This window comes from Mus pahari, chromosome 14 (genome assembly GCF_900095145.1).
Source record: "Mus pahari chromosome 14, PAHARI_EIJ_v1.1, whole genome shotgun sequence".
Lineage (NCBI taxonomy): Eukaryota > Metazoa > Chordata > Mammalia > Rodentia > Muridae > Mus > Mus pahari.
In genome coordinates, this window is record NC_034603.1 from 64,002,141 (window position 1) to 64,027,257 (window position 25,117).

The 25,117-nt window shown below is 41.4% G+C and overlaps 1 protein-coding gene and 1 long non-coding RNA gene across 2 annotated transcripts in view; one reads left to right on the forward strand and one right to left on the reverse strand.

Annotated features, from left to right (window-relative positions):
* Positions 1 to 25,117, forward strand: part of Skap1 (src kinase associated phosphoprotein 1) — a 297,239-nt gene that overhangs the window by 117,422 nt on the left and 154,700 nt on the right.
* On the reverse strand, positions 283 to 14,395 carry LOC110332210. The gene is made up of 2 exons (XR_002381031.1): positions 14,225 to 14,395; positions 283 to 784 (listed from the first exon to the last, which is right to left on the reverse strand). It is a non-coding gene; the product is annotated as an uncharacterized LOC110332210 (long non-coding RNA).

A 25,117-nucleotide genomic window follows, 5' to 3' on the forward strand; every position in this document is an offset into this window, starting at 1 on the left:
GGTGCTGACAGTTCATAATTAGCTTCTTCACCCTGTCTGCCAGAGCACTCAGCAAAGGTGTGTCTGTACCCTGTCGGTTTGAGAGAAGGGGTGGGGGGAGCCACCTTGTGGCTGGAAGACGATCCAGCAGCCTCTATGACCCTTGCTGGTTCTCAGTAGGAAGGGGAGGGTGGATGAGCACAGCAGCCAGCGATAAATCAGAAATATCAATCACTAAATATCTGTGGAAAGTGGTAAGAGTTATAAATAGAATCTATAACTACGATAACACTGAAGCTGTAGTTGTAAATATACATTATCCTCTTTAATATGACACAGGATAGATTGAGAACTGAGAAATTATTAAGACCCCACCAAAAAAAAAAAATTGGAAGAAAGAATGAAAACATTTAAGTTAAAATTATGTTCATTTTGTAATTCAATAAAGAATTCCCAGAGACATATTTTTAAATTTAATGTTGTTTTCTATAGCACAGAAAAAGCCCCACAGACATCTGTTTGCATACATTGTGTGTCAGGCAACATCAGATTTGAATGGAATTTATCTAAATTTTATATGCATGGCTTGATGTAAATTGAAATAAATTGTACAGCATACTCTGCGTGGACATATTGGTTTTTCCATCGCGGCCTGAACTTTTGACCCCAGGGCCTGGGCCGGTCACACGTTGACCTGTCTGAACTCTGCTGGTAGATCCAAGTGTGGAAGGCCGGCCTTGCAGCCATGGCAACCGTGAAGCAGGGTCCATGACTCCACTCTCCTTTTCTCTCTCTTTTCTCCACACTCCAAACAAAACAAAACAAATTAGTATATTCTCGCACAGTCAGTGAGTGTAATCTCAGAGTATTTCTGCCAAGATGGGTTTTGCCCTGAACCTAAGCTCTGAGCAAAGCTGTTTTAGCCAGCTTGTCAGCTGTTAATGAAAGTTGGAAATGAAAGTCTTTATAAAAGTTAATGGAAAAGACCCCTTCCTGGGACACATTCATGTGCCTGTCTCCTATTAAAATAAAATATACTTGGCATGCTCATATATTAGGCTATAGTGTCGCTATAGGTGTGTCGTGCATGCAGATCAAAGTGATACTTGTGTGGGATATTGGCATAATCCTTCTTAGGTAGATTTATTTATTTATTTTGCTTTTATGTGCACGGGTGTTTGGCCTGCATGCATGTCTGTGTGAGGGTCTCAAATCACTTGGAGCTGGACTACAGATACAGTTGTGAGCTGCCATGTGGGCGCTGGGAATTGAACTCAGGTCCTCTGGAGGAGCAGTCAGTGCTCTTACTCACGAAGCCGTCTCTCCAGCCCTCCTAGGTAGATTTAAATAAAACAGTATTGCTCCTAACATCTATGTCATACTGAACGTTCTGCCATTCCATAAAGCTAATCTGTCTGAAACAGGAAGCATGGGTTTCAGTTTCCTGTTAGAAGATGTAGACTCTAGTTTGATTAGGATGCATTTATACCTCTGATTTGCTTAATTTTTATTCATTTATATTAACTGCACAAAACACTGGGCTGAATTATGATATCCTCATATTTGCATGTGAAATCATTCTATCATCCCCTCCCCTCCCGCCTCCCATTTGATAACCATCTCCTGCCCTCCCCTCCCTTCCACATCTCCAGGTGTCCCTCCTCCCTTTATGTTCATGTCCCTTCCTCACCCCTAAATCCCACATTCCCAGAACTTACCATCTCACAGTTATGGTGGCAGTCCACAGGTGTTTACTTACGCATTTACACAGGCTGTATCCATGGCTGTTCATTTATTCATGCAGGAAGCATTTGTCAAAGGCTTACCTCGTAAACTCCAACTCCATAAATTGAGGTAACCACAACAAAAGATGTGCAACTGCTCTTAAAGAGGGAGACATAGTTTTGACAAGATAGAAAACCCTTGGAGGGACTATTAGACCGTAGTGACAAATGTGTAAGAGTTTGTCATTGTATACAAGCTGACCAAGAAACACGGCTTCATGGAGCTGTCTGATTGGCCATGGATTTAATGAAAAGGACCATTTATGAACAAAGCTTTGGAAAAGGCAGTCGGTGCACAGACAATCCAGATTTAAGAGGTTTCAAAGAATGAGCAAAACCTTGAATGGTATTGGTAACGTGTAAGGGTTGAATGTGTTGGGGTGACTGGATAGATGGGGGTGTGACCTGGCAGGGATTACAGAGATTCTTGGGTGACCATGGAGTAGTCTGATCTTTCTAGGGTTGTCTTTTTTAAAGGGAGGGATGAAGAAGATCTTAATTTCTACACGTTGGAGGTAGAAACCTGAAAATCTCCAATATTTCACAAATTGCCTTTGGGCAACTCCAGCTAGCTGTTTAGACAGCACAGAGGAATGAGTGGCCATGAAGCTGTTTAAAAACAGCAACAGATACTTCAAGAAGGGTCTCCTTTGTCAGGGGATATTGAAGCCATGTTTTTTAAAAACAGCATAGCAAGGGCAAGGCCAACCAGGAAATGTTGAGTCCCCTCTAGCAAGCCTATGGCATTGTAAAGTTGTTTATCTCTAGCTTAGGGACTCTCTGTGTGTAATAATAGAAATACCTAACACATACTAAGCTCGATATAGAACACATCCTTTGGAGGGAAACATGGAGTGTTGGATACACGGATTGAGACAGGGTCTCACCATGCACCCCAAGACTATGTCTGAATTCATGAGTTTCTGTCAAGAACCCCAAAGAAGCCAGGGTTACAGGTGCATGTTGTAAAGCCCTGCTCCCAGGCACTAATGTTCTGTGTGCTTTTTAAAATTGTCACAACAACCTCATTGTTTCCCCTAGAACTGTGAAACCAAGACTACCCAACCTGAGCATCACACTCAGGGCTCAGCAACATTTAAACAAAGAGCCATGGAGTGACTCTATTTGAGGTTCTGTGACTCACAGAGATTCCCCCCAAACAGGCAACTTTACAGTTAGGCTGAAGCAGAGCAGAATTGACCTTAGATGCCATATAATGAAGGAGTATAGCAATGTTCCTATAAAACTTGAATAATCACAGAAATACGGCTTCTGTACCATCTTATCATGCCATGAGATGACACACACACACCCCATCACTGCTAAAAATACAAAAGATATTCTCAGTTTGTCAGAACTGCAAAAAGTGGGGTAGGTCACATAATTTGTTAAGACTATGGTACTTCTCAGTGGACAGAGTATGAGTCGAGCTGGGTGTTTTCAGATCTCTGCACTTGGGAGGAGGAAACACGAGGATTCAGAATTCAAGGCCAGCCTTAGCTACCTGAGATCCTATCTCAAAAAACAGACTAGTTAGGTGACGTCTGTTTAGCTCCAAAAGTAGGATAGCCATATTGGATTAAAAATTGTTGGGGGGGGGGAGAGTGGTAGAGGGGATCGAAAGTTTCTTGGGGGAAATGTAACTCCTTTGCTGTCTCTGGAAAGGACCATTTACACTCTCCTGGAAGATGAAGAGCCACCACTGTTTAACTGGTGTGTTTAGGAAGATTTGATCTCTCCTTTAATGAGCACTTTGCAATGGCAAGCCATCCCTGTTGGGTTCCAGTCCTGATATTCAACCTTGAGATGGACTAGAGACCAGTGCATCCTGGGAATGGGAATGTCTAGCTTCTGTCCAGTTTTGCACTATCGACAACAATTTCTATATTGGCTTCCACAGCTGAAGATAAGAAGGTCTCACCCTGCTCCTCAGCCTGTGTTCTTTTCCTCTTGCATTTCTGTTGCATGTGGTATGTATGTAAGTGTACATGCATGGATGCACATGGATGCACATGCATGTGGAGGTCAGAGGCTGACATAGGGTGTCTTCCTTGATTGTCATCCACCTAATATGTTGAGTTGTCTCACTTGAATCCTTGTTTGCATGGCAAGAACTTAACCGACTGAGCCATCTCACAACCCACAAAGCTGAGGGTCTCCTCAGCCTTACCCTTTGCTTATCTAGATTTTCCCCTCTTCCAGTTGTTGTAACTTTCAGAGAGACCCTACCCAAAATGTCATCATGTCTTTCCAATGATAGAACTGGGAACCACACAGGTTATGGACATCTTTTCTTTTTCTGTATTTAAAAGTGTCTTTTCCCCAAAAAATGTATATACAAACATGCATATATAAACCATTACATAAAATAAGTGTCCCTCAGAAGTTCATATGCTTAACTCTTAACTGCTTTGGGTGCATGGTTCTTGGCTGTGATGGTAGACATGGTAAATCAACTTTCTCTTTAAACTCATGTGAGATAGCTAAGTGTGGATTTAGAACTCCCCACCCCCTGTCCCTTAGCTTTAAAACTCACAGCCATTGCAGACTTTATTTCTGTTTCCCTGGTGTCTGCTGAAGTGATAAAAACAAGATACAAAACTGTCACATAGTGTGATGTTCCTCTGTGTGATCCCCAGTTATATAACCTTGCTGTTCAGATTCCAAAATGGTTCACTGAACATGCCTTATGGCTTCCTGAATGCTGGAAGTTTGATTTCTGGTTATTGTCAAGAAGCCTCCTGCATGGTCTAGGTATGACATATTCAGAACAGTGAATTCTCAGAAAAAGTCATTAGAGTTAAATTTGAGAAGGTGCTTTTCCCCCAAGCCTGTGTATTTTACAGACATCCCCCTACCCCACAGCCGAGAAACAAATATTAGCACCAAGCTTTTCATACCAGATGGTTTTAGAGCCGTAAAATTGGAGGCTCTTGGAAGAAAGTGACCATTTCAATGCCAGTCTCCTTCTGTGTAGACTTCAATGTTCTCACAGTATTTCCTCAGCAGCTCTGACCGTAAAGCTGTGGTGAGACTTGATAAACAGCCTGCCCTGACAGGAAAATGCCCATCTATTTGTGTTTTCAAAACTCTAGGGCATTATTTGGCAAATGAGATAGATGGCTAGTTAAAAGATGATTTGCAAATATATGGGAACAGTTGGAGTAAGATGTGATCTAACCAAAAATCTTTAAGGGGAGAAAAGTTTGCTTGTTTGTTTTTCTCTTGTAGTATAGGGATAGAATCCTGGGCCCTGTATGTGCTAGGCAAGTGCTCTATCACTGAACTGCATGCCCAGCTAGGGAAAAGATCTATTTATTTTTGTTACATGTGTATGAGTATTTGTCTACATACATGTCTGTGTATCACATGTGTGTCGAGTGCCCAGAAGAGGGTATCAGATCCCCCGGACCTGTAATTACAGATAGTTATAAGCTGCTGCATCTGTGTGTGTGTGTGTGTGTGTGTGTGCTGGGAATCGAACCCGGGTTCTCTGCAAGAGCATCTAGTGCTCTTAACTGCTGCGCCATCTCTTTAGGATTAAAGACAATACCAATAGTATTTTAAGAAGCACTTCCTGTGTCTCCAGACAGTGGCGTCAGACTGTCATCTACTAATTTATTATGTCATCTAGTATAAAGCTGTTGATGAAGTGAAACTCCAGTGTTTCTCTGCCCCTATTTCTGCCGGGCTGAGAAGATTTCTGCTTTGGGAACAGCCTGTTCTCAACTGGTCAATCTATCGGTTTTGTTGTTGCTCTTAGTATCTAACCAACTTTTCCAAACTTAAGTTCGGGTCGTAAAATATAGAATTTCTCATAAAAACAGCTCACTTTGTGTCTGTGTGTACACGTGTGTGTGCACGGTGTATGCACACGTGTGTATGTGTATGTGAAGGCCAGTGGTTGATGTCAGATGTCTTCTTTGACAGCTCTCTATCTTACTTTTTGACTCAGGATTCTCACTGAATGTGGAGCTCATCAATTTGACTGGAGTGGCTGGCCAGCAAGCCCCAGCTTTTACAGTGGGGGCTGGGGAATCTGAACTCATGTCCTTATACTTGCATGGCAAACACTTTAAGAGCTAAACTATCTCCTTGCCTCTGGTTCACTTTAAAAAAAAAAAAAAGACAAACTTCCTGTGATTTCATTTCCTCAAACCACTGCTGCCCTTATGCTGAATCTCTGTGTTTGCCATGTATCTCCTCCAGACTGTCGCTCCTTGAGTGCTCTGTACATGTCAATCACCATGCATGCATGCATGCATACGGTGTTCGTAAGCCCGTGCTGTGCAATCACAGAGTAATAGAGAATGGGTTTTAGTTGAGCAATAGAATACAAAAACTCACGGATCCCTTGTATATTGGGGGTGGTTAGGCTCATTCGAAGACATGCCATCCGAAAAGTCTAAGTTACCAGTGTTGTTGGTTCTCTTGAACAGCAGCTTCGGGAAGAGAATGGACAGGATACCCTCAGAGTGCGCATGCGTGAAAGTGGTCACATGGTGCTGTAGCTGCTCTTCTTTAAGAATCTCCATGAAACTGTGAAGGATAGCAATAGGGACCTCCGCTTCCTGTTAATGGAATATAATATAAGCAATATATATAATATAACTATAGCAATATAAGACACCCAAGGGCAGCATAGTAGTAAAAAAGTGTCCCTCCATCCCATTGATTATCATAAGCATTTGGATTTGAGTAAAAGATATGCGTTCTTCTATCCTCCGTAGAAAAGAAGCAGATGTATTAAAGCTGTCATGTCATTCATTGGTAGTGACTGGCTCGGTTCCTGGATAGCATTTGGTATATATCATATCTTTGCTACCTGTAGAACTTCCTGGGAAAATACACAAGAGAGATAGCATTTGGGGCAATACAAGATACAGTGTGTTTCTGTTTTGGTCACCGGGAAGCAACTGTGTACCCGGGTTCTTCTGTTTTGAGCTGTTGATCTCTCTGCTGATCACTGTCATATGCTCCAACATCAGCTCTTTCCTGTCGGTGCCCTGTCACTTTAGCACAAATTTAAAATGCATCATCATCATCATTTATTTTTTTAAAAAAATCTTGCCATTTGCAACTAAAGATGAAATATTTCCTGTGTTTATACATTTATTAGAAGAAGCTAAGTGGCCCAATGTGTGTGAGACCCTTTCCAGGTACCTCACACACTGGAAGAAGACCAGGAGACAGGAGGATTGTTGAAGAAATCTAAACTCAGAGGCTGGAGAGATGGCTCAGTTGTTAAGAGCACTGGCTGGTCTTCCTGAGGACCCAGGTTTGATCAGGTTTGATTCCCAGCATCTACATGGTGGCTCACAACAATCTGTAACTTTGGTTCTAGGGGCTCCTCCTTGGGCACTAGGCATGCATGTGTTACATACATTCATACAGGTAAAACACTGAAATATATGTATATATATTTATATATATATATATAAATCCTCACCTCGAAGGTTTAGCGTAGCAGGTGCCTCTTGCTCTCTCACCCTTTCAAATGCCAGGCTTTTCTCTTCATCCACCTTTACTGCATTGCACCCTGGTCTACGCGTAGTGCTGGAGCTGATGCCAAGCTTGGACTGGATCTCTGTATGGCTCAGGGGTTAAGAGCACAGACCATTCTTCCAGAGGACCCAGGTACAATTCCAGGATCCTAACAATCTATCACTCCTGCCCCAGGGGACCCAACACCCCTTTCTGACCTCAGTGGTCACTATGCATATATGGTGCATAGACACTCATGAAGACAGAGTACCCACAAACACTTTTTAAAAGAAGATGGTGGCAGGCCTGGGAAGGTGTTAGGGGGATAAAGTCTGAGCCTCTGGAATACATGGGGAGTGGCAGTGTAGAATAGAACTACACTCAATGCTACAATCCCAGAAGCTCAGATTTATAGATGCCAGTGTGTTTGTTTGTTTGTTTGTTTGTTTATCAGATTAGACACCATGATCTGGTTTTGTTTCTGACTCCACCTTTTAAGTTACCTTACCTGGCTTTGAAATGTCTGCCCTCCCTGGAGTCTTCATCTTTACCCAAACTCAGCCAGCCCTGTGCTTTCTACCTACAATGCCTTTTCCAGTCTCTCCACCCACATACTCAAACTTCAAAATGGCATTCAAACTCCACCCTCTCTAAAGACCACCTAGCTGGTTCTGATCCCACTAACCCTCTATCATAGCTGCTACCACCATTTGGCTTGCGTTATATTACCAGGTACTCTTACTGTTCTCCAATAGGATTAGGACCTCCCAGTGAACAAGAATCAGATATATATATATATATATATATATATATATATATATATATATATATGTGTGTGTGTGTGTGTGTGTGTGTGTGTATCACAGTTTACAGTATATATTAGATTTACAAAAAAAATGTCAGATTGATCTAGAAATTTGGTTACATGGTCTGGATTTCCAAATAATATTTATTCATCTGTCATAACCTAAAGAACCTTTAGGTTAGCTAAATCGCACTCTCTTCTTTACAGTGTGTAATAACATGCTGCAGAGTGGCAGCCTCCTTCTCCTCCTCCTTCTATGATATCCAGAGATTTTCCTCCCTTTGATGCCAGAAATACCAAGAGGTGGAAAGCACTGTGCCGGAGAGACCCGAGATGAATGTTTACTTCCATCAGTACTGTAGCCTATGAGAACAAAGGCAAAGGCTGGACTGTCCACTGACACCCTCAAAGACAAATGGGAGAGGCTGGAACTTTAGGAGAGGGGAGGGAGGCACCAGCAAGGGCATGCTCCGTTGTGTAGGCTGCAAGCCAGGGACCAGAAGATAGCAACCGAACCAAATCCACATTAAGACGTTATATCCCATTGACTGCTGAAATATGGTTTCTGCAGAAATGTCAACAATCTGGGATCTCCCATGTGCAATGAAAATGCTGGTATTAATATGACACTTTCCATTCAAAGAATCCCAAGGAGCCTTATAAATTAAAATAGGAGTGTTTCTCATACAACATCTTTGATGTCTTCCATATCCAAAACCCTTCTTCTCATGGCTAAGATCTCCCTCCTCTGTCACATCGCCCACTATTAAACATTTTATCAGATTCACGATTTTTTTTTGGGGGGGGGGGTATTGTAAGGCCTACAGTTTGTACAATTTGTCTTCTAGCATATGCCACAGCCCTCCTACCTACTTCCCTTCCCCCTCCAACATGGAAAGTGAATTCAATTAGACCTAAGACAAAGAGTAATTGCATTGGAAAATAGAAAAAATATCTCATCCAAGAGTGATTAAGCTTTTTACCATATAGAGGTTGTTAGTTGTTTTTTTTTTTTAACTCCTTCATGAAAATAGGATTCTGTGGAATAAATGAACACAGGATTTGCTGAATCACCGTGTAGTGTCATGATGCTAATCCCCCAATTAGCTCCTCAGCTCTTAGCTCCAAGATGACTGGGTAAGCATTGTTAGAAATAAGAAGTGTAAAGTTATGATTAAAATCACCAGGGACCTTAATGCTTTATGATTTGACTGTTCTTATTTTATAGCATTGGAATAATAAAATATAAAAGCCTTACTTTACAGTATAAGAATATCAAAATCTGAAACTTATCCTAGCTCTTCTGCTTGAGCTCCTGAAAGTGAATATAATAACTTAATCTCTTGGAATCATCTCGTGCCTATCTGGGGTGTGGTGACCTCTTCTCCATATCCAGGCACAAGTGGCCCGAGTAAAGCCTGAGCTAGCCATGCTACCAAACCTCCTTTGCTAGCAGCTCTGACGAGTTGCTTTTCCGTGGTGATTCTGACTTACTCAGATAGATGGTAACTATGTGACAGAACTCCTTGTGCTGAGTGACTAAGGACTACATGCAGGCTGGTCATTCCTAGTACGTATTTAAAGTGGGTTGTGTCAAGTTCAAGAGAAACTTTCAAGGTGACAGCCAGGGACATCTTCAAGAATCTAGGATAAAGTCCTTGCCTGGGGTGCATGAGGCCCTGAATTTGGTTCCCCAGCTTCTTCACTGAGGAAAAAGCGATTCTGGCACATAAGTAGTGAGGCTCAGGAAGAGGCCGCAGTCAGCCTGTTGCAGGTACCTACTCAAAGGTGGGGCACAGCAGGCAGAAGGGCTCTGGTGTAGAGAAGGATGTCCCGGGGCCCTGAACTAAGACATCTACATTCTTGAAGCTTTTGCCAGCTATGTTATCTCGGTTATTTCATCCATATCTGAGCTTAGGAGATAGGATTGTTGATTTCTAAAACTTTACCCTGCTCTCCCTTAGCCAAACAAACACGCGCGCGCACACACACACACACACACAAACACACGGAGGTCCAAGGTTAATCATGGTTGTCTTCCTCAATCGCTCTCTGCTTCTTTATTGAGGCAGGCAAGACTTTTACTGAATCTACAGCTCGCTGACTCCCACTATGCTAGTGAGGTAGCTGGCTTTGGGAAGCCCCTGTCTGCCTCTTAAGTACTGGCCTTAGAGGCAACCACTGTGCCTGCCCGGCATTTCCGTGGGTCATGGTGAGCCTAACCCCAGTCTTGAATCAAGTGCTTTATCCACTGGGCTATCTCCCTAACCGGAGACTATTATTTTTTAGGTCTCACTTACAGATACCAGCAGCACAGACACAGGCTTTTTGACTTGGGTTTCTCCTGGAAGTAAAAATGTTTTTGTATATGTTTTTGATCATTGATGAAACCCTAATTTTCATTGGCTGCTGCTGAAACCCTGATTTTCATTGGCTGCCTTCCTAAATGGGACATAGGTCTGAGAAGTCAAGAGAGGCAGTTAAATGTCTAATGACATGACAGAAGTTTTGTGTTCCCTGTCTTGCCATTTGATCTTGTTTTTGCCCCATTTCTAACTAGAAACGATCATGCCTATAACTAAGAGGTAATTTATACTGTTCTTTGAAATACGCCAGTAGAAGGCATGACATAAATAAATCCCAGTGTTAACTGCACCATATTTTTAGCCCATCTCTTATGAAATCTCTTGAACATATGACAGATTTATTTACTTATATAAACTCAGTTTGTTTCTCTTAGCAAAATTTGTGTCATGATGAATACTTTAAAATAACTTTACATGTTAACCAAGGATTAGAGATACTGATTTATAGACTTGTAGAAGGAAGAATAACAAAACCACCATCTAGCTGGGCCTGGCGACACAGGCCTACAATGACAGATGCTCAGGAAGGAGGCTGGGGCCATAGGATGGCGAGTTCAAGGACTGCACAGGCTGCATGGACTCCAGAGGGAGTTCAAGGTTATCTTAGGCAACTTGGTGAGACCCTGCAACCCTGCCTCAAAATGGAAGATACATAAGGGCTGAGGATGTAGCTTAATGGCAGGGTGCTTGCCTGGGAGGTTCAAGGTCATGAGTTCAATTCTCAGTGCTGGAAGCAAACAAACAAAATATGATACTGGGGGGCTGGAGAGATGGCTCAGTGGTTAAGAGCACTGACTGCTCTTCCAGAGGTCCTGAGTTCAATTCCCAGCAACCACATGGTGGCTCACAACCATCTATAATGGGATCGGATACCCTCTTCTGGTGTGTCTGAAGACAGCTACAGTGTACTCATATACATAAAATAAATGAATCTTTAAAAAACTATGATGGGCTGGTGAGATGGCTCAGTGGGTAAGAGCACCCGACTACTCTTCCGAAGGTCCAGAGTTCAAATCCCAGCAACCACATGGTGGCTCACAACCATCTATAATGGGATCGGATACCCTCTTCTGGTGTGTCTGAAGACAGCTACAGTGTACTCATATACATAAAATAAATAAATAAATAAATAAATCTTTAAAAAAAAAAAAGAAAGAAAAAAACTATGATACTGTACTGAATATATGGAGTCAGGTAAGTTTTAAAATTTCTAAGTGAAGTTTTTTAGTCAGTCAATAGCAGGGCAGGTCATATATATATATATATATATATATATATATATATATACATACATATACATATACATATACATATATACATTCATATACATGTGTGTGCATATATGCATACATACATATACACACACATATATACATGTGTGTATATGCATATATGTATACATGTGTACATATATGTATGTACATGTATATACACACACATATATGTGTACGTGTGTGTGTGTGTGTGTGTGTGTGTGTGTGTGTGTGTAATGTAGGGATGTTTAAAGCTGCAGCTATAGGAATTGAGTTTATCAGCTCTCATAGACTTGGTGACAGTCATAGGGACGGTCAGGCTAGGTTACAGTGCAGTTCAACCAGCAGCCTTCAGAGAAGAAACAGCTTGAGTTACTTCAAGCCGCTGTGGTTTTTTTGTTTGTTTGGTTTTTTTTTCTTTCAATTAAAGTTAACACAAGTCTAATGGTTACCTGTATTCTGAATGTTTTATGATCATATTTTATATTTTCCTCCAAAATACAACCAGGAAGTTCATTGCTTTTTCTCAAAACTGGAATGAAGCAAACACCACCCAACCGTGGTACTGTCACATGCACGCACGTGTAGGTGTCCCCGGATGTTCAGATAACTCTTTCCTCGCAGCGGGACTTCAGCAGAGGCTCACCGCCTGGTGGAATAGCTCAAATGTCACTGAGCAAGAAATTTTTGTTAGACCAGAATATTGTGAGCTCTCCATATGTCTGTGTACACGCTCTGGCAGCGTATTTTAAAATCTCAACATAATAAAATGAAGTAAAGAACTCTTTCTGTGCTTCCATGCTGGCTTGGGGGTTACTTGGTTTAGAACTTGATTCCTTTTCCAAACAACAACCTTGCTTCGTTTTCCTTTCTGTTTTCAGCTGCTTGCAACCCCCTTTTTGAATACCAAGAAACAATGCAATTAATTTTCTCCAGCGCAATCATGCATAGATTTAATAAGCATCCGAAGGTAGGATCCATCTGTAAAGGATGCGCTGTATGCTAAATTACTCCTCTTCTGTGGTTGTTTTTTTTTTTTTTCTTTCCAAACCTTAATTAATTGAAGAAAAAAATGTTTATTAAAGTGGGAACAGGCTGGGTTCTGGCTCTCTGTCTCTGGTTCAAAAGTTCATGCAATTCCCCGAAGGCTCATCTGAATGCCTGTGTCTCCCTCTCTCTATCTTCCTCTCTCCGTTTCTGTGGTGGGGATGCGTGCCTGTAAAAGGTGTTATTGTGTTGCCTGGCTCTATTTTAATAACCGTAACTTGGAGTGAACTTTTTCTGTATGTCTAGATTTGCCTGTGGTATGTAGATAAATAGACAGACACACAGACTTGTCATTTACCCATTTCTCCGATTGCTCTGAATTAAAAGGAAAAAAAAAAAACCAAGGACTTTCTTCCTGTGGCATCTTTAAACAGGATGTAGGAGGAGAACGGGAAGTTTGATTCTACAGGTGGATCTGGGATAGGACAGTAAGCTAAGCTTTTATGGATAAATTTGGACTCAAACAAAGTAGGAACCCCAGCTAACTAGAGAACTATTTATCCATAGACTAGGAAGTGGCCCACTCCCCTGAGGCGCTTCGGACACAGAAGACATTTCCTGACTGCAACAGCTTTTTATGATCAGAGTGGAACACTAGGATTTTCTCATAGATGAAAACTCTGGCCAGTCATTCACCGGGACTGCCCTTCTCTTCCTTTTGTGATTTTTCAGATTTTTGCTTTTTTTTTCTCTTTTTGCCATTTTCAACAAATTTTAGATCCTTGTTAAAAGTGAAAAGGAGAAACGAACCAAAATTTTTATTCAAATTATTTAATTTCTTTTTTCCCCCCCAGAAGTAGGATTTGTTTCCTCATTTTACACAAAGTTTCACAGTCACGGCTCCATCCGAATTGTAGTCTGCAGTGCTCTTGTCTGAGTTGCTGTTTTTCTGCCCAGCTCTTTCTGGAAAATGCAGTGAGCACACGATTGCCTCGGAGGGTTTCCCCCACTCCATTGGGACTTCTGTGGAATTCCTACCAAGGTCCTAAAAATCTCGGGGTCTGCTAGCCATTTTAACCTTTAAAAACACACATTGATGTTGCGGGGGCTGGGGGGGGTGGGTAGGTAAAAGAGCAGTATGGAAATGCATTTCAGTTTGGTATAGTTACAGCCATAATCACAGTGGATCTTTCTGTCAGGTACAGATAGCGTCTCATACCCATGAGTGACAGAGGAACAAGCCATAGACAAGTCCCTAGAAGGACACCACAGCGTGAGCCTTCCACATTTTCCTCTAGGAGAAAGGCACTATAGCTACTGCATGTTAGCATGGGCACCTTTGGGGTGCATTTGAAAGCCTATGTATCAGATCATATGGAGACGGGATGCCGAAATATGGTCAGCAAGTAAGAATTCTAATAGATGAAGTGGGGACCTCGTAGACCCAAGGAAGACTTGGGAGGGTCTGGTCATGCCTCTCTAAACAGATGTTGTTTGGGACTTCTGTGAAAATCCTGCATTCAGCAGCTGCTGCACTCACAAATTGCATGCATGTAAACAACATACCTTTGAAGGGAGGGTGTGTGGGCCCTTTCTGCTACATGCTTATGTCTCTGTTGTCGTAGATTGGCGTCCTTTGTGAGCTATTCAGTGACATTTCAGAACCATTTCGCTCTGCAGAAAACCCGCAGCTGTGTTTCTTTCGCTTTGACACTGTAGCACTTGCTCTCGAAATTGCTAGTTAGAAAAAAAAATTGTTGAGGCCGGTGGCTGTAATCAGCGTGGTTGCTGTCTGTTTCCTCAGACTAATAGCAGAGCGATCTGAGTCTCAGAGTTCAAATAGAGGTTATCTTTCCCAGGTAGCATCTCGTCCAACGAGAATTTGATTTTTTTCTATAGGACTTTACTCCATTAGATTAATGAAATTTCAATGAGAGCCTGGCGCCCCCTGAAGCTTTGTTAAGAAAACAAATGGTGATTCTGTAGGTGTGACAGCTTGCTCAGAGACTTACGAGAAGGTGAACACATCCCCACGATCCAGGCAGCCCGGAACATTGATCTCTATTTAAAGCACCAATCGGATTTTTGTTAATTATAAATGATTGATCTGCAGTTTCCCCCCCCCTCCTCTTCTGTGTGTGTTTTCCCCTCCCTCCCCCACTTCTCACTTCTTTGCATGCTGAGTGCAGAGCTTTTTGTTAAAGAGACAATCATAAAGAGAAGATTACAGCAGGGCCGGCAGTGACGCTGTTGTGAATGTCACCATCAGAGCCTTTTGCAGTTCACGAGGTTGAGGCGAGCTCAGAGTTCAGACTGCTTCTGTGTTCCCAGTGTAGTTGGCTCATTCCCAAAATAAAGGATTCTTTCTGATGGGAAGAAAGCTTTCAAACCATCAGGCTGCTGTCATGTAGACCCTCATTGTTGTATTCTAAAATCTGACTTACAAGCCAAACCCCAGCAGGTAAATACCACCATGTGACGTGTGGGACCAGGCCACCATGTGAGACAGACGACAGGATAGGCGAAGGGAATCTCTCTCGCCCTACGTCTTCATTTGTAGGCATTTAGATGATTAATCCACCTTTTATCATCTTTGTAGAATAGATACTTAGTAACGTTTACAAGTAATCTTGTACTAAAATAATACTGGCAGGCATGTATATTATTCTTTTTAATTAAAGTTTATTTATTGGGCTGGAGAGATGGCTCAGTGGTTAAGAGCACTGGCTGCTCTTTGAAAGATCCTGAATTCAATTCCCAGCAACCACATGGCAGCTCACAACCATCTGTAATGGGATCTGATTTCCTCTTTTGGGTGTCTGTGAAAACAGAACACTCATACACACACACACAAAAAAAATAATAATAATAATAACATTTTTAAAATATTTATTTGTTTTTTGGGGGTGGGGTGGGTGCACGTGTGCTTGTGACACATACTGATGCTGCAGTGTGTAGAGGATGAGGACAGCGTTTAGGACTTCTGCCATGTGGGTTCCAAGGCTGGAACTCAGGCCATCAGACTTGGTGGGATGTACCACTAGGCCATCGTGCCAGCACAGGCGTCTTAGTCTTGGCTGTTGTTTACCGCCCATAGTTCTGAAAGAACACAGACCCTAGCTTTTTATGTAGACCTATCTTTAGAAAAAATATCTGATCATTAAATGTATTCGTGTATTGAACACAAAAGCACGTGGCTTCTCCTGTGCAGTTTATAAACATCAAACACAAATAAAGGGTAATTTCCATGACTCATGGGAAACTATTGGTAAAATCAGAACTTGAGATGTACAAACCTTGGTGTGACTCTGAACCTCACTGATTTAACACTGAAGAATCAAACATTGATTTTGTGTGTGTGTGTGTGTGTGTGTCTGTCTGTCTGTCTGTCTGTCTGTCTGTCTGTCTGTCTTTCTCAAGTTTGAGCCTATAAGTTTTAGGACATGGCTTTTCAAGTTAGAATAGCACTCTTGTCCCAGCATTCCTTTCTCTTCAAATTGTCTAAATCGTCCGCAGCATGCACAGAAGAATTTTCTAGAACAGTAACATTGAAGTGGTTTAGACTTCAAGGTAAAGTTCTATCACATTCTTGAGACTGGGAGGATTGTAGTCTGGTTTAATTGTTCCCAGCATTTGTGTCTCTCCTTTGTGAGTTATCATCCCCGTAAGCGATGTGATGCACACTCAGGGCATTAAGCACAAGTCTCCAGGAAGGGCTGCAGTAACAAACAGGTGAGAGCCCAAAGTGTGGCTGAAACTTCCTGGCTCTAGAGAGACGCTTGCTGCCTCTCCCCAAATAGGTCCACCATCTGAATATCAAGCTGAGTTGCTCCTGAACTCAACCTCAGGAAGACCAGGTTTAAAGTGAAATTTTTGTGACATAGTATTTATCCTCGGAATTTTATTCCCAAATCTGTCGTATGGTTTCACTTTTTAACTCTCAGAATTTTAAAGTATTTTCTCATTATTGTTTATTTTAATCTCAATTTTTAAAAAAAGCAAAAGCCGTTAAGGTAAGTTTATAAATAACCGTAATATTGACTTTAAAAATCCCATTTTAGATTAGTCAGGTGACTGTGACTTTAAAAACAGACAGACAGACAGACATTAGAACGTCAGAATGACTGTTCATGTCAGTGACTAGACCGGTGACCAGTGATAACATACAGGCATGGGTCATCATGGGAAATAGCAAAGAGCAGATCTTAAAATGTTTTAATTTTATTCCTGGAGGGTTTTTGTTTTGTTTTGAATAGGCTAACTAATGATTTTCATTAGAGTATTCGTAATTTATGTTATCTAAGTAAGGTTCTAAGGTTAAATAATTTAAAGACATAAACCCTTATCTGATACAAGAACGCTAATGAAGTATATTAGATACTTGCCCTATTGCCGTGTGAAATGGATCTCCAAAGCTAACAACAGCTTTCTGGGGGAACACAAATCTCTATATAAATATCCAAATGCAGCAAGATGTTGCAAATTTTTAAAGATATGCCATAAAAATAGATTAGCGTTGGTATGCAGTCCTGTTCAGCTGAATTACAAAGGGATATCATGGGATTGCCAATGACATTCACATAAATAAAAAATCAATTCTTAATGATGAGGCAGACTTGTTTTAGCACATTACCCAGGTTAAGTGGGAGCACACAAAGACATCAACTCCTATACGACTGGAGGAATCATTGTATATTAATATGATTTAGGGAGCTACACACCTCGATGGAATAATTGTTATTATATCTATAGAGCCAGATGGCACTCGGTGTAAACAGCCATTGAGCACCTCCAACACAAGTGCAGCAGGTGATCTCTGAGATGCTCCTGCATCCTGCTCACCCATCTTATCATCTGCATCTATGGGACTGTCTGCAAAATGCCCTAGGTACCAGTCCACAAATTCTTCAGAATGGTCCTATTGTTCAACAGGAGTACAGAAAACAGACTCTGCTTAGCAGAATAGAAGAGGCCACCACCTAGATTTTGTGTGTGTGTTTGCGCGCACACACACACACACACACACGTGCACATCCTGTTGTTACTGTGTGTGTCTGCATATGTGTACATATATATGTACATATGTATTATGTACATATAGACATATGTATATAGGTATGCATTTTAACAAGAACAAGACTAGAGAGAGTCATTTGTTTCCTGTACCAGATGCAAACAAGGATGCTTTCAGAAAAAAAAAAAAAATCTATTAATGGTCTCCAAAAGAAGCCAAAAGGTATATTTAAAAAAAAATGTACTTCCAAACTATAGCAATCAGAGTTCTGAACAAAGTTATCTTTGATTTCTTGTAAAATGTCTGGGTTTTGTTTTGTGTACTTAAAACTGACTTCTAATAATACTAATTACCCATTCCATTCATTTATTTAACAAATACTATTTAAAATCTACTCTATCTTAGGCACTGAGACTACATGGTGAGAAAATCCTGCCCCCTAGGGTTTACAGTTCTCAAGGGGACAATGAGCTATGCAGCAAATAGCATACAATATATAAAATACTTGAGAAATGAAGTAGAGGAGACAGGATATGCTAATATTCAGAATATGCTAATAAGAAGGCTTGTAATTTGCCTTCTCCCCAAATCCTGAAAAACATGAAACAGTTCGCTTGGGAAGAATGAATGGAAACCAAATGACTCTCTCTGGTCTTGTTCTTGTTAAAATACATACCTATACACCTACATGCATACATATATACACACATATGTGCATACATACATATGGACAGACAGACAGACATGGCATACACCGTGAGGGCCCTTCTTTACTGTCCAACTTCACTGATAGTGTGAGATTTTTGGCGAGCTCTCTGATGACATGCCTATTCCTCAGCTGTGTGGCCACGTATCGCCAGGATGAATATTTAGCGTAAGCTTGGGTGTCCTTGGCTTAAATTAAATTTAGTAATATCACATAGGGTTTTTTTTTATACATAATTTGCTTTATTTCCTCTGATAATAGCAAAAAAATAAATGTCATCTTTAATTCCAAGTCACTTTTAAGTTTCTCCCTGTCCTACCTTAAAGTCTATATTTCTTAGTCACATCTAGGACACAAAACTGGCAGTTCAAGGGACATTTTGTGAATTTAGAACTCCAAACCTAGGAGGAAGATCTGTGTAAAATGCAGATGGCTTCTCAAAAAATTTGCAACCAGATTCTTCAACCTCTCTAATCCATAGTAACGAAGTCCATCCAAATCCTGGCAGCAGGCCCTCCTCCCACAAGTCCTCCTCCCAGGGTTCTATTGCCTAGCCAGGTTCCTGCATTTCTAGGTCACGCCCAGCTCCTCCCCGCGTGTGGTTTGCTGTATAACAACAGCTACTCTCTAAGTGAGACACAGCTCATGCCACGAGAAACTCATCTAGTTTAGGTGAGAAGTAAAACCTAGCTGGTAATGTGGATTCATTCGAGTTTACTTTTAATTAAATGTTAATCGAAATATACGTGCTTATTGCTGTGCAGATTAAAATATTCTGTTCAGAGTATGCATAGCTATAGGCTAAAACATACTGTAAGGATCCAATCTATTCTTGTCTTCATAGTTTGCTTTCTTCTATAATCCAGTTGCATTCTTTTGGTGATCAAGAAGAACTCTGAGTATTATTAGGCTTTAAATTAACAAGGCCTAAAAATCGATGTTTTTTGTTTTTTAACTCAGCACAAAACATCGCAGCTGATAAGTAGGAGCAGCTCCCTTCCACTAATACTGAGAGCCTTGGGAGTCAGCAAGGACCATGCCAAAGTGATGTCGTGAAATTACTGCCTTTGCTTATTTCTCTTCGTCGTGTGTAGGAAGTGGGGTAAATTTCTGGTTAACTTATCCCTTCTTTTATTTCTAGAACATGAAATTTCTTCTTTAAAAAAATTAAACAGGGATGTTTATGTATAGATGTGCTAACTATACCAGATCTCATAAGGAAACACGTTTTCCATTTTGGGCCCTTAAACACGATGTTATTCATAAAGATGAGTGTTCAGGGATGTGCAGGAAAAAGGGGGGACCTGGGGGGGGGACCTGGAAACTCTTCCTTAAACAGTCAACAATACTTAGCCTATCAGAAATGCTCCAGCAGATGAATGTTCCTACTGTTTTAATTTTGAATATAGATTGTCTCGTGCTGATGGGAAGTATTGTTAATTTTAATAAAATTAACTTTATATTGTTATTTCACCGCTTTATAATAATTTTACACGGTGCCCTGGGGAGGCCTCCGTTTCCCATTGTCAGGTGTTACAGTTGCCGTTTGTTTGGCCTCGCAGCGTTCAGCCTCACTTCTCTCCAGTAGCCTGGAGCCAGCCCACACGCTCTCTATCACAAACACCTCCACTCCCCACGCTTACTCGTTTATAAGCTTTTATATGTATATATCATTTTTGTATTTTCTCTAAATTATTGTTTTGCACTCTTTCCCAGCATTCCCGCTGCTTGCCTTTAGGTAGATACCGTGGTAATAACAAGTTGGCTGAGACACCTGGCAGTCTACCTCAAGCATTAAAGTGTCTAAATTTATTTTCGGGTTCATAATCAGCCTGTATTTTTACACAGTTTTCATTGTTTTTTTTTTTTTTACTTTTCTTTTTTTTTGGTGAATTATAGCTTGATAAACCTATGAAAATATAACTTTTTATGGAGAGTTTCTGCTATTTAAAAATAAGCGGAAACTGCTGATAACTGTCATAGCTCGCTGAATGTCACACTGAGAGGAGCGGAATGCCACCCCTGGATGTAACCCTTTGTCTGATCTCTCCCAGGAATTCATAGAAATCAGATAGATTAGCAGGTAGCTGTCAGAGGGTTGAGTCCGTGTCAAATTAAACACCACTCTTGCTAAATACACAGTAATTAAGGACAGACTAAGTTCTTCCAAGTCTGTCCCTGCTTTTACTATGTGAGCTTTTATATTTATCTGCTTTTATACGTTACTGCTTTTGTCTGTTGCCAAGGCTAGCCTGGAACTCATCAGGTAGCCCAGTTCCCATGGAACCCGCTGGAATCCTCCTGCCTCTGCTTCCCAAGTGCTGGGATTAGAGGCATAAGCTACCCCAACACCTGGCCTGTTAGCGTGTCATACGGCTGCTATTGAAGGTATATAAATGTGCTGAAATAGTTTGGTTAACTAAATTGTAAACCATTCAATGTACACATTTAGAAATATTTTCTTTTCTGGTGAGTTTGTAGATGGATAGCTGTAAGCAACTTGGTTTTCTGAGAAATTGTGTGTAACCAGTTGGCGTTTGATGGATCGATTAGTGAAACCTATACCCGAAGAGTATTTAACTAACTGATAACAAATAGGCTAATTAGTTTAAATCTTCTTTAGTTTATAGTCATAAAGTAGCTATTTTTGTAAAGTATCTATATTTGTATATACTTTTAAAGAAACTGCACCCCCATTTTTTCTTTCTTACCCTGAACTTTTTGGCAGGAGCTTTGTCTTGCTTCTAATCACACTGTTCCATGTCATTTGAATTTGTGCGCCCCTTCTTCATGCCTTCACATTTAAGACTTTGTATACAGTCTTAGGTTAGACACTTGAAACAGTAGGGACCATCTGGGGACGCTGCTGACCATGGTCAGTGACAACGTGGCACCAAGTGGTAGAGAGTCATTCCCACATTCTAGCTGGGACACTGGAATGTCTTGCTCACTGACTTTGTTGAAATAATTTTAAATTCTCTAGATGAAGTAGGGAATGGTGGCTCAAAGCCTGGAATCCCCACAATGGAGAATCCAACACAGGAGAACAGGAGTCACGGGCCAGCCTGGGCTTACATAGGGAGACCCTGCCACAAAAATAAAATCAAAACCTGTGCAGAAATTCACATGTGAAGGAAGGTGTCACTCTCCGAAGAATTCTTGCTAGAGAGAGAGAGAGAGAGAGAGAGAGAGAGAGAGAGAGAGAGAGAAATGTGTGTACTGTAAGGATGTTGCATAGCTCCCTGACTTACCCAGTCACACATGTGACCTACACAGACACACCCAGTTCCTCAGTGGTCAGGATAAGCTTACAGACCAAAGTTTTGCTTTTCTAGCCCAAATACATAGACATCTTACACATGCCATTTTGAGAACCCTATTTATGCCATAGAGTGGCAGGAAGTCTTGTGAAGAAGTTTCTTGTAACAACTTAAGCAGGCTATGGGGAAGACGTGGGAGGAGTGACTTGTGGTTGCTCCCATAGGCCAGAATTAAAGGAAAAGGACCCACAGTGTGCAGAATAATTTAGTCAGTGCTATTAACACGTTTCTGATTTTGTAGAGGGAAATTTGTTTGGAAAGAGTTTATGAAAGTCCCTGAATGTGGGCAATTTGAATGGTGTTTATAAATATTTTACCTGCCTTGGATAGATGATTAGATTTGTCCAATAACAATTCCAGAGTAGCTAATGCAGCAATATAAATATGAATATTTAGGGAGCCCTTTTTCTTTATATAGTAAATATGTGATTAGTAATTTTTTTTGCTAGAGGTGTTTTTAATGGCGTGTTGGCTTATAAAGAAAATTTAAAGTTAAGTTCCAGGAATGACATAATGAAATCTCCTGGGAATTTGGGGCTTAGGTATAATTATAAAACTGAAAATTTTATGTTTATAATTTATGCTTGCATAATGCCTTTCTTTGGAGGCAATGGTAGTGCCCTCCAGGTTTCCCATTTCTTACAAGCCTGCCTATGGGACCAAACAGCTCCTCTACTGAGACTTGACCAAAATCTCACTCTCAGAAGCACTCCGTTTTAGGTCATAAAACAAATACTCCCTACAATGTAAAGAAAGCCTTATGTCATTTGTTTTCCTTCCAAACTCTTTGATTGTGTATTTCCCTCTTTCCACAAACATTGATGGGATTCCTCCGCCTATTTGGAAGATTTTGTCCATGGAGTATTTAGTTTTGAACTCTCACAGGAGAGGAAATTGCATCTCAGAGGTTAAGTAACTCTGGCAAAGAAGGCAGGTAATTTGGATCTCCCTTCAAAAGGAGATACTGAGAAACCCAAGAACAAATTAAGAAAAGATATTTGGAATTCCTGGTTCCTTTCCTCATTGCAATATTGCTCTTTTCTGTGAATGATGTTTAAGAATGCAGTATTTATTTAGGTCTAAAAGGTCCGAAAGGACTCATGGGAAATGGTGACCAGCAGGCTTCCTTTTCACCCACCTACACTCAGCATGCACAGATTGGCGTTTACACTGTGTACAGAAGAGGAGGAAGAAGAGGTGCAAACAGCCTTTGCTCTAGGTTAGGGCTCTCCTGGCTTACTACGACTGCCTCAGAAATGGCTCACATATTTGGCTAACATATTTCACTTCCTTCCTTGTCTGTAATACAATCCTGACTGTAGAGCAAACACCCCAAATGAATATTTAGAGGAGCCTATGATTTGGAAAGCTTCGAGAACCTTTCCAAACCATAAAAAAAAATGGCCTTCTCTGTGTGACAGAAGAGGCCTCGGGCTTCCTGTGAAAGAACTCTCCAAATAACTGCTGTGTAGGCTAATCCATACCTCCATGTCTTCCAATATGACTTCCATAAATCTCTGAGAATTTCAGTGTGCGCTGCTCAGCATCCAACACCGGAAACCACTGATCTGCTAAGCTGGCTGGAGTGTAAGTTGGACGGTGGGAGTTTTGTTGCATCGAGAGCTAAACCTTAATGCTTTCAGCCTTATCTCTCATGTCTGCACCAAATCCTTCAGCAGCCTGTAAAAGCCAGATTCTTCCAGACTTGGCTGAAGTCCAGGTTTCCCTATGCCTTTCAACTTCTCAGGAATGTTAACATATACAGTAGTTGACAATGAAATTTATCTAATGTAAGATGGGACTGACAGAATACCTGAGTCGCTGACTTACTTCCAGGAAAGCAGTGTATCCTTGAATATCGGGGAGTTTCCCTTACAAGTCGTATTGGTTCTGCTATTCAGAATCATCTCTAAATGTGAAGATAAAGTAGTTCTGAACATCGAAGCCCCATGTGAACTCACAGAAGAGCTTTCCTCTCGAAGGGCCTCCAAGCACACTGGAAGGAAGGCCATTTAAACAGTCTATGCCCAGATAGCAGAGAATTTCTCCTCCATCTTCTGTGAGCCCTCCTTGAGAGTGTGTTTCAGTGCACCTCAAATTTGCCAGGAGTTTTAAGGCATTTGATATAGAGTGCCTTAAAAGATATAGGGCCTCACAAATTGTCTCTTATCTTTACTAGGGCTATTTATGGCCTGCTTGTCAAGAACATTATCATAAAGGATTAATCCTCATTAAAATCAAAATGATCACAAGTGCTTGCCAAAGTAGCTTTTGATCAGACAATGAGTATGTCAACAGGTCCCACAAGAAGTGTCTGTGGGGGCTTGAGAGATGACTCAGCAGTCAAGAGCGGCACTTACCAGTATGGGTTACCAGCACCCACAATTGGACAGCTTACAACTGCCTGCAACTTCAGTTCCAGGGGATCCAACCTTTTCTGGCCTCTGTGGGCAGCGTACACGTGCCTGATGCATATTCCCTCGGGTGCACACACGCACAAATTAAATAAACAAATGCATCTTTAAAAGTAAAGCAAAGAGACAGTGTTCAGGTTTTAACCAGAAGGAGTAGGAACCATGGGAGGAGAGGGAGGGATGTGAGAGGAGAATAGCTGGTTTCCAAGTGAGCTGAGTTAAGGTGGGGCCAAAGTTTTGCAAGTTACTAAGATTGCATTTGGTATTCAGAATCATCTCTAAATATGATAATAAAGTACTTCATCATTGCAGGCTAAGCAATCATGATATCTGAAAAACAGTAAGCAAGTCCCTGGGCCATTCCTCAAGAAGGACCATGTGGAAGGACCACAGGTGGGGAGGGGAGTCACCTCAAGGAAGGAAATTCTTCAAAGTAACTCTGCTACCCTGGGGAGCAAGCTACATCCAAGGTATCCAGAGAGAAGGGCCCATTCCACAGACTGAAAGCACGTTGTCTCTTTTATTATTATTTGCCCACCCTAAGGCAAGCATAAGGAAGCATCAGCTCATGCCTGACCCCTAACACATCTGTGGAGGAATCACATACCGTCGTGAGAAAAGTTTCAGCCCCAACCTAGCCCCATCAGATTGGTTCATTAGAGTACAGTCTAGACCACCAGCCAAGTCAGTAACTAGTTCATCTCCTGTGGATGGGTCACACTGGGTCAGCCTGATGTGTCCATAGATGACAGGGACTTCTAGAAAATCCTGGGTCAATCGGAGCATGAAGGGGTTAAAATGTTTGGTAACAAACCAAGAGGAAATCGAGGTATGATTTGGACGTAAGCTGTCTGATGGTACAGTGTGGTGTGGTTTCCATCACCCTGTTGGGCTGCCTTAATCAGGGGCATCTGTTAGCTAGAATTAAACATACGCTCTCTTAGGAAACCTGAAGCTCCCTGACACCATCCCCCTGACTCGCATCTTTTCCCTGTCTTCTCTCTC